The following is a 21,560-nucleotide window of genomic DNA, read 5'->3' as shown; positions in this document are numbered from 1 at the left end:
TTTGTGTCCTCTTACACCTCAACATGTAAGAGAGGATGAGATAAAACTAAAAGCAAAAATAAATAGTGAAAATGAAAATAAAAAAAACTAAACAAGTTGTTTCTTCATCATTGAAACCTTTTTGTTTCATGAGGTCTACATTTGAGAGAGGTAATTTTTCTTAAGTCTTTCATGTTCTTTTGTTAGTAAAGAGAAATTTCAAAATAAAAAACAAAAACAAATGACTATTTGTTTTCCACAATGGTTTATTCTCATTTTTCTTTTTTTTTCTTTGTGTTCTTCTTATGTTTCCTAATTTTTTCACGTGAACATTTGAACTAGGTGGACTGTGCTAAAATTTTAGAATTAGGTGGACTATGCTAAAATTTTAGAACAAAGTGGCCCAAAGATTTCAACGAATCGAATTTGAAGACAAAATCTTTTCAAAGGGAGGGCTTGATGGAGGACTATCCTTACTAAAACCATATTTTTTTCTCAACTAATAGAAAAAGATCAACTTGAAGATTATAGTATAAATATATGCCTTACTCTTGTATAAATTTGTAAATAATAGAATAACATTTTGGACCTTGTATTTTGGGCAAAGATAGTGTAGGATTTAGAGCCTTAGAAGGCCAAGAGGGGACGTCCATATGGCATCCTACATGGCGTTGATGACTTTTTACGGCAAATGCACCGCATTGTCAGAAGTAATAATATGTCCCTAAGGACAGATATCGAACCCCCAAGGAACAATTGAATAATCAAGTAAAATATTCACTAAATATAAAGCAAAATAATAAAAAATTGTTGAAAGTTGTTGTGATGACAATGATTAATCAGAAAATAAGGCAAAGAATTTGTTGCTTCAAGTTGGAAAAATAGGGATTGGGTTTCATCTTTCTCACTCTTATGTATATTGATTAGCATGGTAACATTATGTCCTTTGATTGATATTGATGCCCGTATAAAATTCATTTATATTGATTCTTCGCATGTAAAATTATTAAGATGCTTCCTAAATATCAATTCCTCGCATATTTATAAAAACAACTTAGAATCCATATCAAACGTTGATAGCATTAACATTTCCAGTCTATTCCTAGCACTCAAATATGTTAAGTATTATTGTTTAGGTAAGAACCATAAAAATACTTTCAGTCAGATTTAAGACTCTAAATCAAGAAATAGAAGCAAAAAAATAATACCAATAATCAATCAAGAACAAAGTATTATATTTAAATATCACTTCAATACATCAGAGTTAGAACAAATTACTCCCAATCCCAAAGGTAGAATTAGCCACTCATGATGACTATTACACGCAAGGATGACATGAAAAGAAGATCCATGATGTTTCTATTTGGCGGTTGCCTCCTTTAATGTTTCCTACACCTATTATTCTCTCAATTGATTTACAAGTTACTGAATGGTGTTTTCCTCCCAATCTTGCACACTAGGGTTGTGCCTCAAGCCTCCTATTTAACCTAATTTGCTTGGGCTTAAGTGACTTCTTGCTTGGGCACTAATGGGCTCGCTTGGGAGAGTAAAATGTAAAAAGGCCCAACGTTACTGGCGCTATCTCGCTTAAGCATAAGTGAGATTTTACTCGCTTGAGCAAGATCCACTGGCGGCATCTTGGCTTTTTGTGAGTTTGGGCAACTTTGGTGAGTGTTGATGCATTCCAACTTTCTCTTTTTAGCTTTGTATATTTTCCTTTTGCCCAATTATCTCCATTCTTCCCTAGAAACTTGAAATTAACACAAAATTTGGGAATAAATTGTTCTTATTTAAATTAAAAGCATAAAATTTGTAAAAATGTATAAATTCATAAATTAGGGGTTATTTTATACTTATTTTAGCAATTAATACTCATAAGTGTCTATATTTTAATATGAAATATTACTGAAATTTGGCACTTATCAGATGCAACCCAAGCATCCATGTAAGCGCCACTTCCTTCCTTCTTTTCTCCAAAGGTGACCATTCAACTCCTTGTAAAAACATAAATATGGGGCGCCTCTTCCAATATTGTTTCCTCAACTTTGTGCCACTTGTCTTCATGCTATTGGAGAGTGCCTTCAAGACATGGATTACCACATGGAAAACCACCAATGGAGAGGATTTGAAGCTGCCACATGTCACTCCATGAATGTGTTAGAATGGATGGCTTTAAACTAGAGGGGGGGGGGGGGGGGGGTGAATTGTTTAAAGAGAATTTTCGTAAACTTTTAAAACAAGAATGAATTTATCTCAGGAAACAATTGATTCAGAAATTCAGTTCGCCAAAACAACAAGCAAAAGTTGCAGTACCAGACAAACAATCGGTTGTTTCACAGAAACAATCAGTTGTTTATACCAACAAACAACAAATAAAACTGAATTTTAAAGAGTTAGAGATAGAGAGATTGTACACAGTTGTTTATACTGGTTCACTCCAAACCCAGAGCTACATCCAGTCTTCTCAGAAACCCTGAGGAAATCCACTAAGCAACCACACCTTGATCACTTACACAACAACCAAGAGAATGACCTTGAACACCTCAAGAAACACACTCTCCTTGGTCAACACAACAACACCAAGATTGCTGATCTTGATCCCCTCAAGAACACACAACAAATCTTAGCAAACACAGAAACGAAACTTGTCTTTACAGAGAGTACAAGGATTACACTTGTTATAGAAGATAATTTGAAATAAAAATAAGCAGAATCCTATTCCACAACTTTGATCAATCACACACTCTTAGCAATCTCAGCTCTTTGAAAAACTCAAAAACTCTTAGCAAAAACTTATCAAATATTGATCGTTAAATCTGTTTTTCTGAATTTATTCAAAGATGTAGTTTGTTATCAAATCTTAACAAACTCTTAAATTGCATTAAAAGATTTGTCAAAGCATTTAGTGACTAGAGCGTAAACAGTTAAAACATTTAAAGCTCAGTCAAAGATAAAACAGTTTTTCTGTTATGGTCCCAAAACAAACAATCGGTTGTTTCCTCGAATCAATCAGTTGTTTTGGTACTTAACAGTTCAACCATTTTAAAAACAGTTTTCAATCTTTTTCTCAAAACACCTAAGTATAAACAATCGGTTGTTTCGACAAAACAATCGGTTGTTTTAACTTAGTTTGAAAACATTTTACTTTCACAAAGATTGAGATGCTTATGCTTTAGATTTAATCAAAGGGTGGATTACAACATTCAAACTACCCCAGAACTAAGCTAAACCAGCACAACAACATCAAGCACAACAGAGGCTTCAACATCCTTCAAAGAATTTGGATTCTTCAAAGCTTGAACACCACTTGGTTCAACAGATGGAGAGTTTCTTAGAGCTCCAATGGCCATCTTAGGAAACCCAAGGCTCTAGAAGTAGAGAGATTCTCTTGTAAATTTCTTAGACTAGAATGATATATGAATTTGTGTTTCTGAATTTCTTGGCACATTTCTCCAAGTCTCTCTTCTATCATGCTTTCTTGCAATTTAGAAAGTCAAGAAAGTTGGCATAACCTCTTCCTTGGTCCTTGCACCTAGGAAACTCTCGCCCAAACCACTTTCCCTCCATGGCCATTTGATTCTTTCTCCATTGATTTCAACAAGTCTTCCGCTACCTTCCATCAAATCCTCTCGAACTCAAGGACAAATGCATCAAGATGAGTGTTTGAATAAGCTTAATTGGAGAAGAAGGCGTATCTAGAATTTGGAAGCGGTGTAGAAATTTTCCAAAGACAAAGGTGAGGCCAAATCTCAAGGAAGAAGTCTATGAATAATCAAACACAAGGAAAATTCCCTAAAAAGACTCAAGAACAAGTTGAGGTCCAATTTGTGCATCATGACTATACTCATTCAAAATTGAAATTTACAAAGAGTGAAAAGTCTTGTATATAGGACTCATGTCTATAAGAGAATATGCAACAATTTTTGTCAAGTTATCAAAGTTTTGTCCTTACATCCATGTTAGAGTTAATCAAAGTTCTTGTTGTTCAAGTTTAAGAGTGGATTGAGACTGGATATTAAACAAGTAGTTCAAAAGTTTTCCAGATTCTACATGTAATTGAAAAACATCAGTCATACACTCAACAAAAGTTCTCCAAATTTTGTATACAACTAAAGAACATCAAACACACATGCAAGTAAAATATGGAAATATGTGATGAAATAAATTTGTTGTTTCATAATTGAATTTGTTGTTTTTAATTGTTGTATTGGCCTGAATCACATTCTGTTTTCAAGATTTTGATAAGACTTTAATCAATCTTAAGATTCAAGGTATCCTTAATCTTTGACAAGGTAATACTCAGTATAAAAGCTCTTAAAAGCAATTTTGTCCTAAAACTATTTCAAGATTTCATTATATAAAAACTGGTTTTAAAAGATTTCTGAAAAGTGTTTGCTGGTTTTAAAAATTCTGATTTCTGAATCTCTTTATAAGAATTGTTTCATGTAAAACCAGATGAACTAAGTGTTTTAAAGGTTATATTTTTAAATCATAATTAAAAATCTTGTTCACTTGTTTTGATTTTCAAGATCTTGTTTTTTAAAAAGAAATTAAATCTTTGTTAACTCATTGTGTTCAAGGTTTGATATTGACGTCAATATTCCCTCTGTATAAAGATCAGAACTGTTAAGTTAGAAATAAAATTTGTTAATCCTAAAAATAATGTTCCTCTACAAAAAAACTTGTATGTGATGGCGGTTATAATACGACGGTCATTAAAAACCGTCACAATTAGTTGTATAATACGACAGTTTCGTAACTGCCATAATCTTCCTTTGAATTGTGGCATGTAGGACCGTCGTAATTATCCTTTTAAAATAAATACTCTACCATTTCCCTCCGTAACATTTCTCTTTCCACACTTACTCATAATTTTAATTTTTCAAAACTCCCATAATATTTCATTTCCCACACTTACTCAAAATTTTAATTTTTCAAAACCCTATTCTCCTTCCATCCTCCAAAATTTTCTAAAAGCCTTTGAAACCCTATTATTCCGCAAAACTCCACCACCGTTGTGTGATGCTGGTTCCAGACAGTGCAGTGCACCCTTCCAAATGCTCATATCTGAACCTTATTCCCAAGCCAAAACCTCTAAACTGCGTTCCCAAATCAAAGCTCTGAACCTTGTTCCCAAATCCAAAAGCGAAATCCTATAGCTAATTAGGTTCCAAATCCAATGTATAAACCTCGTTGCGAAATCGAAACCCAAATCCCAAAATCGAAATCTGAGAGCGAAGCTTCCCCATTTGAGAGCACAGGGTTTTCGCATCCAACCCTAACTGCGAAAATCGTAGCAGTGAAGTGGCAGAGAATAGTTTCTACATCCATTGGCAAGTGAAACCCTACCGTTTAGAGATAAAATCTTTTGATTGGAATGAAAAGTTTTGAGCTTTTCTTTCTCCATTTCAGTTTTACCATCCAATCCCCTTTTAAACATTATGAAAAAACCACAAAATCATTTATGGTATACTTTGTGATATATGACGTCTTAAATGATCTAGTTCCATTGATAATTTCAGTTGGGCTAGTTCGTTGTGTTCATACCAGGTTTGCAAGCTGTAACTTGTTTCTGCAAGTCAAAAATTACATAACTTGTGTTATTGACATCATATTATCATAGACCTTCTTATTTTTTTCTGTTACTCTAGTTTTTCTAGATTGTTTATGTTGTTAATGGTCTTTGAAGGTCTCTAGGAACATTGATCTGGTCTACAAAGGAGGAAACATTGGCTTAATGGGTTTGGTTTCCCAAGCTGTTCATGATAGTGGTCGGCATGTCATTGGGTATCACTCTCTCTCTCTCTCTCTCTTTTCCTAACACTTTTTTTTGGTAAAGTTTTCTCTTTCTCTGTTTTCTCCCAACGATTTTGGGTGGAATGGGACGTTGTGTTTGTGTTAGTCTCTTTCTCCATTGACTCTATTTGTCATGTTATTGTCTCTTGCAGAGTTATTCCCAAGACACATGCATTAACTATTTCCCTTTTCAGGAATCATTGAAAGTGTTGCTTAATATAAGAGATGCAAAAGAGAAAGAGCTAGAGGCGTTGCTTGTTGAGGAGCAATATTAAGGTTGTTATCATAGATATTTAAAAGTTTCTATTACGGCTTGAAGTATTTATCATTATGCATGTCCAAGCCATCAATACATTGGGGTCTAAGAACATGATGTTAATTTTTTCCCATGTGCTTCATTAGAAATAAGTGAACTTGTGGTTATGTATGCGTATATGCCTTTTGATGTTTACTATTATTATATAGTTAATATAGGTTCAAGCTGGGACTGGGATACAAATTTAGAATTATAAAAGAAGAAAGTTGATGTAATTAATATTGAGAAAAATTATCTAAACTTCAGTCCATCGCATTTTGAAAGAAAAGCATGCTTAATGGTTCTTATCAAATTGAAGTAATGTATATATATATAAAGAAGAAAACTGAAACAAATTTCTGTATGCGTAAAATTTATTGCAGCCACCATCCACTATATCTTTCTTATAATCTATCTTTTTGGGTTGATAAACCCTTTTTGGGTTGATAAACCTATTAGCTAGCAGTTATGTTGATTAATTGAGTTGTGCCTCATTTTTAACTACTACTTTGACACAAAAAGCAAAGTTTTTTATTCATTTATCATTTTCTAACTCGAGCAGTGATACTTTTGAATTTTGTAGATTAGGGTCGCATGGCTTAAATCCTGGTACAGAGAGTTGGTTCTCTGGATGAATTTACTAGGATGACAATTATCATACGGGTAAGTGGTATTACTATTCTTTGAATTTAGTTGCTCATGTAATACTTTATGATTGGGGTTGAAATCTCAAAACTTATAATTCTTATATCAGAAGAAACATTATTAGTTACTTGTGTTGGTTTGTATTTTATTATATTTAAATTTACATAACGTATGTATCCTCAATTTAACATATAAATGAGTTTGTCAAGCTTGCATCCAAATAAAAAAAAAGTTAAGAATTTAAAATTATTCAAAGATATACTAACATTGTTTGTTAATTCAAAAACTATATATTGATCTATTTTTTTCTATAAAATATTAAGATATTTTCTCTTATTTTAGTTTTATTAACCTAGTTTTATTTTATTATCCCAATGATTTAATTTGTCAATTTGATATAAGTTCATACGCATTATAACAATGATTGTTTTGGACTATTTTGGATATTGACAATTAACTTTAAACATATTTTAACTTATTCTAGGCACCGGATGTTGCTAGTGGTTCTCCATCGCCAAACAAGAATATAAGATCAAGTGGAGGGAGTAAGACAAATTAGGATTGAGATTTTACTTGTAATATGTTTGGAAAGTGAAACAATTTACATTTTGACAATTTAATTTACTTGTTGTTTGGGTTAGTTTCACATTATCAACTTTCTTCTTTCAATGAATGAATGAACTCATCTTTTGATTATTATATTTCTCAATTTTAATTATATTATGAAATTAGTTTATGTTATAACTTAATTATATATATTATGAAACATAATACAAATTAATTAATATTATAAAATCAAATTATAAAATAGAATTAAATAAATTATTATAAATGTTAAAAATAAAATTAAAGTTTAATTATAATATGAAATTAAATAATATTATGAAATCAAATTATAAAATAAAATTAAATAAATTATTATAAATATTAAAAATAAAAATAAATATTTAATATTCGAATTATGACCGTTATAAAGTGTATTATAAATGTCATATTATACTGTATTAAGTGGGGGTTAAAACTGCCACTATTTACGTTAGAATTGGTTTATCCAGTTTTAAAATTACGACATTTATAACTGACGCCAATTGCACGCTTAAAACCGTCACTTTATACAATGCATACTATGGCGTCTGCTACAATGGTTCTCATTTGACCGCCACATTAAACTTTGTGGCGGCAAGAATTCTGGCGGTACGCGATACCGCCACAGACGTATAATGCGGCGGTTAGAAACGCCAGTTTTTGCAAAAATAACCGCCGCATTATATACGTTTTTTTGTAGTGTTCTCAAATAGCTTTTTGAACAAGAAATTCAATATGTTTTTCTTTAAATTAATCTATTCTTTTTCTGTCAGGATTTCTTAAAGAGTGTTTTTGCGAAAATTTTCCTAAGTACAATTCACCCCCCCTCTTGGACTTAGACTCCCATAATCTCAACACCTTGGACCTGAAGACACACTCACCGAACTAAACGTGATATTAATCCACTAATTGAAGAAGTTTAAACAAATACAACTCAAAGAAAATACAATGAAAATTAGGTTAACAATTTTTATGAACTAAAATTTAAATTCCTATTCTATGCACTCCAAATTGTTGCTCCTATTGCCTTTTTTTTTGTGAACTTTAGGTTGCTCTCCCTTGCTTCACCTCCTTAGGATATTCAACTTAATGGTGTCCAGTTTTACCTCTTTTAGTGATGTAGCTTGCACCAAAAATTTCAGCTCCACAACTCACCCAAGAGATTGGCCACTTCCACAAATAGAGGTCAAACAATTCATAGCAACAAAAGCTCAATTTAAATTTAAGAACTACTTCAAGAAGATTTTATGATAGGCATGACTACAAATGAGTAGACAAGAAATTGAAAAGCAAAAAATTAAGATTCCCGAAGAAAAGCTAACACATAAATGGAATCCTAAAGAAAGGGTATAAAATAGATGAATAAAACTGAAATGCACTACAAAATTATTATTTTTTTTAAGAAAAATTTCACAACTTACCAAATTTATGCTAAACAGAATATTTGAATTCAAACTTTGAAATTTTAACCACTGAAACTTCAATGTATAAGCTCAATATTGGCGTTGGAAATTCACATAAACAATTCACCAATTAATTGCAATAATCTTTTTCAAATTTGTTCTTCTCTTCAAATTTTTGAGCCATTTTTTTTATACTCTGTCCATTTTTCATTTGTCATTTTTTTTCTATTTTGAATTTTGATGCAATTCTTTTTTTCAATTTTTCTCAACACCTCAAAGTACTCAATTTTAGAGTTTCATGATTTTTTACCAACAATTCAAATTATGATAAACTTTTTCAGCCAGCACAACATTCTAAAAAATAGAGTAGCCTATTTGAATTTCAAAAACAAAATTGAAAACTCAAGACACGATAGAATTTAGTGAAATTGGAACTTGTATAAAACTAACAAAGTATAGAAGTCAAGTATGTAAAAATTAAAAATGCACCAAAGCTCAAAATCAAATTAGAATTAAGACTCAAAATAAAGCAAACAACCAAAATCAATTAGAAAAGGCACCACACAGATTTAATGACAATTTAGGAAGAACATAACTAGATATTACTTGAACTTGATTTCAAAATGAAAATGACTGACTTGTAACGAATGAAAACTCAATAAAACTCAAACAAAAGTAAAAGCAACACAGTATACTTAAATAGAATTCCAACAAAAATTAAAATGGATGGTTCAAAAACACAAATCAATTGAATTGATTAGAATTAGCACAACATCATTAAATGATTAGTAAAATGGAATTGAAATAACAAGACACTCGAGAACATCAATGAACAACATGGAATTAAGAGAAGGGAATTAAGAGAAGAAGATACTTAGCTCTTGAAAAACCTAAGCTCTAGATACCAAATGATAGCATCTCCTTCATCCGAATGGGTTTTTCTTGAAATTGGGTGGGAGTTGGCGGAAGCTTAATGGAAGTAGTGAGTCAAGTAGAGATCAATTGGAGCCATGGATTCCTTGTAGTTTTCATGAGGAGTGTGGAGAGTGATTGGTTCGGCCATATCACTTGGAAGAGGTGGAAGAAGAGGCCAAAGGTGTATATCTTAGAGAGAGGCTAAACAAGAGAGTGTTTAAGCTTGCAATTTGAAAGTATAACACTCATATATTTGATCTACTAAAACATGAGTCAAGCACCCCAATTTATAGGTTAGAGGGTCGACCAAGTTACAAACAAAACAGTAGGAAAATTCAAATGCAAAAGGTTTGAATTAGGTGCCTAAATCAAGTCACAAGGAAAACATGATCAAGGTGTGCTCCATGTGACCTAATTAGGTCTAATGACGAGTCTAGTGTTTAATGTGGGTTGTAATTAAGCCTAATTATACCCTAGGTAGGGTTTAGAAACCTAACTCTAACCTTAATTTACTTAAAGCAAAAATCATATTATACTTTTAAGCAAGAAAATTCAAATCCTACTCTAGAATTTATACTAGGTTATGACACTTTTGAACATGTATAAGAGAGTGTCTTTACCATTAGTAACAAAGTCTCAATCTTCTTATATTCTCCTTGTCATAACTCTAGTGGTTGGTCCCGAGCTGAGACCTCTATCATCATCTCTTCACATAAGTTGTCATTTTCAAAGTGACGTCACTAAGATTTGAATTTCTTTACTCGCAAACGGGGAGACAAATAATGTTAGTCATAGTGTGGGTACCCACCATCCATAAGATTACATAAATGCCTTAATATTGAGGTAATTAAATTAATATTTTTAGTTAGAAATTTAAGTTCATAATTTATTTAATGAACTTATTTTTGTTTTTAATGTTTCTTAAAATTAAAGGTTGTCACAACACTACAAGAAAATCATTAAATAGAAATCAATATTATATAAAAAAATAATTAGTCATTGTACTCATTAAATTATATATTATTTTAATCATTTTTTTACTTTAAAATAGTATATAATTTAATCAATATACTAACTAATTATTTGTTGTATCTAAGATTGATTTCTATTTAATGATTTTCTTGTAATGCAATCAAAGGTTGAAAAAATAACTCTTAAAGAATAAAATATTAATTATAATTTTAAAGAAATTAATTATGTTTTAAAAACTATATTTTATTTAAATTTATAGTATTGCACTTGCGTTTTGAATATTAATTTGTATTAAAATTTAAGGTTTGTACTTATGTTTTATTCTTTTATTAAAATGAAAAAAAAATATTTATAAATATGTAATTGTCATAGAGAGTAACATCGTCCATAACATATTATTTATGTATTGTTTTAAAAAATTATCTTCCACAGTCACTTTCACATTTTTCTTCGAATACTTTTGTGGATTAAAATAGTTTCATAAAAAAATTAGTTTTAAGCAAAACAAATCAAGAATAAAAATAAGAGTATTTTTATATTGATTTCTCTTTACATTAATATTACGTCTAGTTTTTCTTTCTCAAACTTGTCAAGTTCAACTATAATTTGAACCAACTACAAATATTGTTGCACCAAACCATTTATAACTTAGTGGAATTAGGATCTCACTTTTCAAATAATAACTTAGTATTCTTTCATACAAGTCTTTTAAGCTTAAACCTAAATGCACAATTAAGATGAAAACTTGTTATTCATAATGTTCTCTCAATTGCATTTTAAAAAATAAGATTTATATATCACAAAAATTATAAAAAGATAAGGTTGAAGTGTTTTACGGGTGATGATATTTTAACACCCTGCTCCACCTTACACCCATAATAAAATATTAACATTTGTAATAAAAAATTAAAAAAAAAGAAAAAATCTTCTTCATGAAAATATAAGCAAAATGCAAAATGTTAAAATAATTTTCAAAATTAAAAAAAATATATAAATGATTAAAATATTAATATTTATTGGGGTGTAAGATGGAGCAATAGATGTTAAAAAAACATTTTTGTTCTTACAATTTTACATGCATGTGGGAATTTTTACAATTTTTTGTTGTAGGTATGTTATGCCCATAGAGAGTCTTTGTAATATCATTTAACTAACATGATACACTTTACTTTCACTTTGATACTTGATTATTTGTTTTGTAAAACAAGATTGTTTTCGGGTAAGATCCATATAAAGCTATCATATTTATCATAAAAGCCAATAAAAAGCCTAGACCAAATATTTAGCATTACAAAATACAAAATACAACTTAAGCATAACAAAATATATACAAAAAGAAAAGAGAGTCTAGATATTCTTTAATATCTTCTTGATGTTGTTCATGCACATGTGGTTATATATACATAGTACAATCATAATATATCACCACTCAAACAATATATATAAGGATAAACTATTGAAATAAGACTTCAACATGATAAAAATGTATAAAAAGGAAACATTTTAATTAATAATCCAAAAAAAAAATCAATCCCATCAAACACTAACATACAAAAACCATATAGATTATGGATCTATACATCAAAGGATATTCAACAAATGAAATATCAACTCACGCCTTCCGGAAGATTCATTAAGTATGAGACTAACATCTTATCCAAATCAAGACTTGGATTAACAGGTGAACTTAAGAGTAATGGATTAGCGTAAGTTCATTACAACCTAAGTCACACATTTACATATGTCACGGTGAGCAAGAACTCCCCATTCAACTTCTCACCGTTTGATATTTTAGTTTATGTGTCTTAAACTATCAGTAAACAAGAGAATATTTGTTATAAAAATAAGTGTGTTTACTTCATAAACAACTCAAACAAAAGTTTACATATCATCCTATATTTGTAACCCCAAATTCATAAAATTCTTATTATTCTCAACAACCATTTTCATAGAACATAACTCATTTAAACAAAAATCAATTAAATATACAAGTTAATATCTTATTTATATTTATAATTAACATTCACAACAAATCCAAAGACAAAAAGAAAATATTTTATTTAGCTTGAGTAAAATCTAGCTGAGAGTTGAAGTTGAGTTGTAGCTCTATTTTTGTTTGAACGAAAAATCTTTTGCTTGAACAAAAAATCTTTCACTTAAGCGAAAATAGGATCAAAAGCAAAATTTGAGTTGCAACTATATTTTTTTTTTGTTGGAGAGAGGCAAAAATAGGACTAAGAGTAAATGTTGAATTGTGTTCTATTTTCACTTGAATGAAAAAATTCGCTTGAATGAAAATATTAGAAAATCAACTTCATACAACAAAACCACATATGTTTTTAGAAGTTTTACTCAACCATTTTAATAAATATAACTTTCAAACAAATTCAAAATATCTATACAACCATATTTTTTTTCTCAAATATCATCACTTGTTAATTTTCAATTCTAACTTTGTTCAATCAAACTCAATATATATTCATTCATATTACACTCATAACCTAATATACTAAAAAAATTATAAAAAAAATTAACTTTACTCACCTAAATCATATTCAACACTCTAGAAACTTTTTACTTTAACATACATAATCTAATTATTATATTAAAATCTCAGAGTTCAAAGTATACTAACATTTTTAACAAAATGTTGTAATATCTCATCCAAAATTACAATCAAAGATAGACCCTTCCTATGACCCAGATGAAAAACTTAATCTATTTTCAATATTTGAGTAGGTGTTTGTATTTTCAACTTTATCTTTAAACTTTCTCGAGAGGATTTATAAGTCAACACCTTTAATTTTAACTTGGAAGACCATAATTAAGAGACATATTATTGCCTATGAAAAAATAGACACATATGAAAAGTATATGAAGTTTGACTATAAGAAAAGTGATCATTGATTGTGATCATAGCTACACGATATGCATATGGTGATTGGTGGAATGCACGATTAACAAAAACGAGAAGCAGCCACTGTTCATGACGATGCAAAGTTTGTCTAGAAAAGGACCACTAATGTAACATTATTAATCCCGTAATTAGCTTCAATCACCAAATCTAGGAAAAATTAGCATCATAGTCGTAATCATACACCCATCTTAAAGTGATAAAGTGATGATCACACACCCACCACCACACCAAAAAATTCAATTGTGTTCTTAATTTGTTACACACACAGTACGTGAATAATCATTTAGATCACTTCTGGGTTTCTTTTCTATCATATACTTGTTTAGTAGAGGAAGAAAGGAAGAATTAAAAAAAAAAAGGAAATCAATTAAACAAAGTTTAATACAGAAATTAATTAAAGAGAAATGAAGAAAACATAAGAATATTTTTTTTTAGATTTTTTAATTGAGAATATTATTTTAGATAATTAATTTATTATATTATTGCTAGTAATAATTTTATTTGTTATTATTATTATTTTATTTTTTTATTCTAATAAAAATTTAAGTTTTTCTAAACAATTACCCTAAAAAATCATTAAATAGAAATTAATTTTTAAAAAAATTATATTTTATATTTATTAAATTATATACTATTTTAGAAATTAAAAATATTCATATTTAAAATAAATTTTATTATTAAAAAAATTATAAATTAATTTATAAATTATATCTAATTAGCTACTAATATTTTAGTTCAATTTTAAATTTTAAAATAATTAATATAGTACCTAATTTTGTTAATATATTACTTAATTAAAATTAATTTTTATTTAGTGAATTTTTATAGTGTTTTTAGTGATATATATATATATATATATGATTTTTTTTTAACTGTTTTCAAATTTTTTTCTATTTTATACTTATATTAATATTTAATTTTGTTATTATATTATGGACATTGCATTATTTTCTAGTTTTGGATGTATAACAATTTTTTTAATTTATTTTTCTGAAATATATTTCTATTTCTTTAATTTTGAGAGATGGTTGCTGCTTTTCAATTTAAATCTCTTCTTTCTCAAATCTCTTGAAACTCAATAACATAACTTTCATATTCTTTCTGTATCTTTCATACATATAGATACACATAAATCTATATTTCATTTAAATAAATATAAATATACATGTAATAATAGAAAAATAAAAAAAAAATGAAAATTATGGTTGTATTTCATTGTATTATGATTCAATTAACTACTTTTATGCATATTTTATTTTCTTAAAAGAAAATTTAGGTCTAATAATTGTTTTTAAACCTTTTCTTTGAACTTCTTTTATACGAATTTTTGTTTCTCGCTTCTATTCTCTTTCTTTCCCTCTCTCTTATTTTTCCGTAATTAAAAAACTAATAATGTTATGTAATTTGTAAATGTTTTTCGACAATTTTAATTTAATATATTTTTATATAAATTAAAAAAAGAGTATATACTTATTAAAACAACACTGTTATGTCCTTTTTTTGTTGTACTAAAACAATTGGGAAAATAAAGAAGAGAATATCTGAGCCACTGAAATGGAGAGAGAAACATGTGGTGAGATGCCTTCAATGATTGAACATGAAAGACATGAGTTTTCTGACAAGTTTATGAATTGTCTCGGAATGGGATAATTCTATTCCTTAGCCCTTCTTTTCTTTTGTGGGATGTTTGGAACAATGGACTCTGGTGTTCAGGTGCACCCACGTGCTTCTCCACGTGCTCATTCATTGATTTTAGTTTCAAAATTACTTCATTATTTGTTTCGTTTTCCATTTATTCGAAGAAAAGCAAATATTTGGATTTATCTAAAAACTCATTATTTGAAGTGGTTTACTATTCACTATATTTAAAATATAGTATGTTGAAGATATTTAATATTAAGATTATATTCTTCTCTAAATACATACATTTCTTTGTAAATTATTATTTACATAATATTTTTTCTCAATAAATTATTTATTTGATTTAAAATAAACTCTTAGCTTAATGATGGAAGTAAGGAAGGGGAGAAAAAACATTAAGAGAAAGAGATAAAAAAAAATGAGGGGAAATTAGATTTACTCGGATTAGAAGAAATGAAGAAAATAAAGTATTTTTTTATCATGGTATCATTTTATTTATTATTTTATTTATTTAATATTTGAAAAAAATAGCATAATTAATTATATTTGAGACACAATCAATTATGTTCATTGAATAGTTATTTTGAATATGGAAAAATGTAAACTAAAAAAGATAAGATAATGTGGTCATGTAATCAATCATGTGACTCACATACATCTCACTTTACCTTGTTTATGTCTTTCTTCCTCATCTTTATTTTGTAGCATTTCATGAAATGAAAGGTCTTCGTCCAATGAATATGGGAAAACATATCAACACAAGTTCTTCATCCTTTTGTGTATGTTTAGTATATAAGCTTATACAAATCATTTTAATAATAATGTTAATTATAGTATTGGAAAATAATATATTAAAATTATGAAATGTTACATTAGTCTCTTTCAAATCCTCAGAAAAATCAATGACGGTAACATCCTCAATTACCTTATCCAATTTCTATGTCATGACGTTTAATATATAAATACAGTTTACATGAACATACTATTATATCATAAGATCTTATCCCTTTATATACACGGATTTTCAAATATTTATATCATCAAACAAAACATCTAAAAAACTAAAAGAAAAATCCATCATCTTCACTCTGATGTCTCAGAACCTGCAACATTCTTTACACACATTCTTTACTCACATGTAACACACGATCATCACATATTTTTTTTAAAATAACAACACCAACAATAAAGTAGGGTAAGCTAACAACGATTGTTTAAACCTTTAATAAAAAAATTTAGATTTGAATCATCCAGTCACAATCACATGTATCATCACTCTTCATTCATTCCAAATGTATTAAACACGTAAATATTTCACGTTTCACGTCACTCATGCCAGAAATTCACTAACATATTTCAATAGAACTCTCGTTAGAAGCTCACTGACATCCACATACAGACACTTGACTCTACTTTCGAAAGACCCGTGTATTCAAATTAACACGCAGAGACATGCACCTGTCATACTACCCGTTGTGAATCCACACAACCATGCACATAATTGTCACAATATCAAATTACCTCATATGATAGAGTAAATCCATATGATATGCTCTGATAAGTTCTTTCAAACCTCATACTCAATTATATGAACCTCAATCGACTTTCACTCCCTAATACTCTTCATCTATGTGATTCCAAGATACCAATAGAGTCAGGATTGTCTCTTTCACAGAGTACTCTCAAATCAAATACGTTTTCATAACAATCTCAACACACGATATTTTTTTTTTGAAAATACTATGTCTCGATCACATTTCACATAATTCACATTTCATTTCATTCATCAAATTATCATTCCAACATACAAAAAATTATACTTTTAACACAATTAGAAAATACCAACAATAGTCATAGAACATTAAATTTTATAAATCAATTGAATAAATTGGTTTAAACACTTAAGCTTCGTAATTTTAAGCAAATATAGATCTTTAAAAAATATAATCACTTCTAATTTACAAATTGATAATGTTTTAAAAGATTTAATTGAATTTTATGACTTGTAGAAGAGAAATAAAGGTAGTTAAGAAAAAAATAAGAAATGATGTCAAAATGGCTTGAGCCAATTGAAATTAAATTGAGTCCATGAAAGTTGGTTAAGCGCATGGAAATTTGGATGAGAGAATTTGAAGCAAAAACACTGAAAAAACTACATTTCAAATTCGTTGAGCGCATGGAATTTGTCTAAGCAAATATATGTCAAAGAACACCTAAACAGTGCATCTCAAATCTGTTGAGCTCATGGAATTTGATTGAGCAAATTTAAGGCAAAGAGCACTCCAAAATTGTATCTCAAATTTGTTGAGCACATGGGAAAACATTGAGAGAATTTAGGGCAGAGAGCACCTCAAAATCTCAACTCCAATTCGTTGAGGAGGGAGATTCGCTTAGCAAACTTGGAGATTTAGATATTCCCTAACTCTGTTTGAAAAAATTGCATTAAGCGTAGGGAAAAGTGTTAAGCGGATTTAATAAGGTTTTCAAACTAAAACCTCAAGTTGTATTTAAAATTAGTTCAACTAATAGCTTTCTTTACCTAAAAATCTTATCTCCAAAGAGATTTCCAAAGCCAATAATAGGATTACTTGAAAATCTAGGGACTCTGTTTGAAAATCTAATCGGTTAGAAATGATCTTTGCTTTGCTTATACATATATTTATACTAGGTTGAGGTGGTTTACAAGTGAAATGAACAATATATATATATATATATATATATATATATATAGAGAGAGAGAGAGAGAGAGAGAGATTCACGTAAAAGTTGTCAATCTTATTACATTTATGTACTTCCATTAGACGGTTTACAATGAAAATGCATATAGGCTAGATCTATCATGATGTTAATTCTACTTTTAATTTGTGTTATTTAAATCCTTTTGAGTTACACTAATGATGAAGAAGAACCTTCATACTTAAGGACAAATCATTTTTAAGAGGGATGAGATGATGACAATTGTTCTAGTATGTCCAATAGTCTCAGATCGCTTAGGAATCGAGGTCAATAGCACTTTAAATTCACTTTCCTCCCTTAATCCTCTGAGACATCTTTTAAGGACAAAACCGTGATGGAGCTCCGATCTCCAAAGTGAACCTTAATAATGTTATCTCACTGGACTTAAGGTAATGCACACGTTTTGTGAAGTGTTACAAATAATATATAATTATTAATATTTTGATCATATTACAATAAAATAATAATTCTTTAGTAATTTCAATTATATAATAATTTTCATATATATAATTTATTCACATTAAGGAAAATATTTCATCAAAATTAGTTTTTTACATCATTAAATATTAAATTCTTAGTTTTTATATGATTTAATTTCTATTATGTATCATAACATTTTTCTTCTGAAAATAAAAGAAAAAAATATAACCACAACTATTTTAAAATTATAAATTTCTACTTTTTTTTAACTTTTAATATTTATTAATTACAAATTAAATTCAGACACATCACGGGAAAAAAGTTATACTGCATGATTTTAAAAATGATGGGACTAAATTAACTTTTAATATTTATTAATTACAAATTAAATTCAGACACATTACGGGAAAAAATTATATTGCATGATTTTAAAAATGATGGGACTAAATTAAATATTTTAAAAATGATTAGAACTTTAAAAATAAAAAGAGGGATAAAAAGTAATTTAATCAATGTCGTAATACTGAAAATGAATATAATATCATGAAACTTTTATTTAACGTTTTTTTTTTTAATACTTAGAAAATAAAACAGGCAAGAAAGTATTGTCCATTATCAGACAATAAAATAACTTAAATTTTCTTATGACTTCACATTATTAATGGTTCATACTGTTCCCATAAGTTCCTATGCTATCTAATAACTAGTTATTTAATTAATTATACACTAAAACTGGAAGTTTTAAATTTAATTAATAAATTAAAAGTTTGTCAACTTTTGTTTAAAAAAATATGCATTTACTTGACTATGTTTTCGCTCCACTCTATTTTCCCATTTCGCTAATAGTTTAAAAATAATGGAAAAACATGAAAAAAAATATTTAATTTTATGTGAATATATGTGTGTGTGTATTAAATAATGAGAGCAATGAAGGCATTTTAACCTTCTAATTCATCCTTTTATAATCTACTAAAAGGACATTATCCTTCCCAAGGCCAAAATGCTAACAATTGATGTAAATATTATTGGTTATGTTTGTTTGTGATAAAATAGTTATTTACTTTTAAGTGATTCTTATATAAATAAAGAATTAATATTTTTTTTCATGCTGTTTTAAAAAAAATAAAAAATTCACAACATCTATTTTATTATGAGAAGTAACTTCATGTTGCTCTTACCTTCTTAGAAAATGCAATTTTTTTCATTTTGATTCTTTTAAAATAAGTTCATCCGAAGATGTTAAAAATCATAATAAGCTATTATTTAATTAAAAAAACACTTTTTCAAAAAATTTAACCCAAAAGACCATTTTTTAATTAAAAAACAACTTATTATCTCATTTAGACAATACAAAATATCCATTTTATCATTTTTTAATAAAAAAAATACTCTTTATTTAAAAAGAAAAAATGTATACAAATTTTATCATCTTTATTTAAAAAAAAATACTTTTTTTAGAAGAAAAACTTCATACAAATTAATAAGAAAAAGAGACTTATACCTAATATGTATCAAAATATATGAAAAACATAGTATTCTGTAATATTGCCAAATTTTTATAATAATTAGGCATGATAAACACACTTGAATCTGAATTATCGACTCAAACTTGTCTAATTTTGATGGGAACTACTTGTTTTGATCAAATGTTTATATCAAGTTGGTTTGAGGATGAGTTATTAAAACAAGTCCAAACTTGAGTTAACATTGCCCATCATAGGTTGATATTGTATTGGGCTGAAAAACTAATTTATTATTGATCTTGGGAAATTACTTCCTGCACTGATCAAATTTGAACCTATGTATGTGAAATGACAAAACTACTTTTGGAACATGTTTCTGTTTTTGAATTTCCATTACACTTAGGCTTCGTTTGGATCCAGGGGTGCCACTGTTGGCGACGATGGAAGTCACAAGAGCACCCCGTTTGGATTCATGCATGCTTGCGGGTGAGTGTGGAAGGAAAGATCAATTTGAGTGAAATGTTTATCTGCGCAAAGATGAAGAGAAAGTTGCACTGTAGAGTGGGAGTGCCAAGTCATCCCAAGCAAGTTACAACGTTACCCTTGCTTTTGCTGGAATCAAGAGAAACAGTGCCCCCTGCGCCCTCTGCATGCATGCCACATGAAGCCATGAGATTCCTGACTTGGCTCAGGAATCGTTTGACTCTGTGTGAATCTGTAAAAGGAGAGTGAATGCAATGGGTGAGGTAGGTGGACGTGAATAACATGAATTGAAGAAAAATAACATGAATTAATTTACAAAAGTATACAATCCTTCCTTAAATCAATTTTGGTTTGGATTGTAGCATCCTCTAATTACTACATTTGTGATAACTTTTACAAAAATATAACAAAACACTTCTAAAATTTTTATGGTTTATTTTTTTTTAAAAAAAAATTAAGATGATCGGCCTAATCTATTAGTAACCTTAAGTGGGCTTGATCATGCCAAATTTTTTAGGTAAAATTTTCTGGGTGTTCTTCCTGCACCCCGTCATTTTTCTTCCTACACCACATCATTTTTTGAAATTTCAAAATTTTCCTTCGTATTTTATTTCAAAACACAGTTTTCATGACGATGTGTGGGTTGTAAGTGGGATCGTGGAGGTTGCTGCAAGAAAGGTTGAGCTCGACAGAGGTACGGTGGAGTTGCTAGTTTGTTGAAAAGGTTTCGTGATTGTTTCTTTCTGCACCTCCATAGGTTCTTCTGTCACCCATATATAAAACGTGAAAATACATTTTTATCCTTCTTGTACACACGCATAGAGTAGTTTTCAGATTATATAATCCGGACACGCATTTGAAAAAAGATTTCCAGATTATGTAATCTGGAAGCTAAAAAAGACTTATGGATTACATAATCCGAAAACTAATTATGCATATGAAAAAAGGCTTCCGGATTACATAATCCAAAATCTAATTACGAATTTGAAAAAAACTTTCATATTACGTAATTCGAAATATTATAGAGGGGTATTTTTGGAAATTTAAAAATTTATGGAGGTGAGAGAAGAATATATCGAGGTGCAAGAAGAAACAGCCAGGTTTCGTTAGTGGTTTAAGGTAAAAAAATGAGGGCAATTGCTTCCTGCACCCGATCAATTGTGATTGGCACCCGACACATTTTTTAAAATCCAAAAATGCCCTTGTCTTCTTCATTTATGAAAACATTGAATGGTGAGGAAGAAGAAGTTCATGAATGTGTGAAGCTTTGGTTTGAGCTGCAAAAGAGAAGGTTGTGCTTCGTTCATTGT

The sequence above is a fragment of the Phaseolus vulgaris genome, chromosome 11 (genome assembly GCF_051622355.1).
Source record: "Phaseolus vulgaris cultivar YP4 chromosome 11, ASM5162235v1, whole genome shotgun sequence".
NCBI lineage: Eukaryota > Viridiplantae > Streptophyta > Magnoliopsida > Fabales > Fabaceae > Phaseolus > Phaseolus vulgaris.
The sequence above is the reverse complement of the archived record's forward strand: the minus strand, read 5'-3'. Positions refer to the sequence as shown.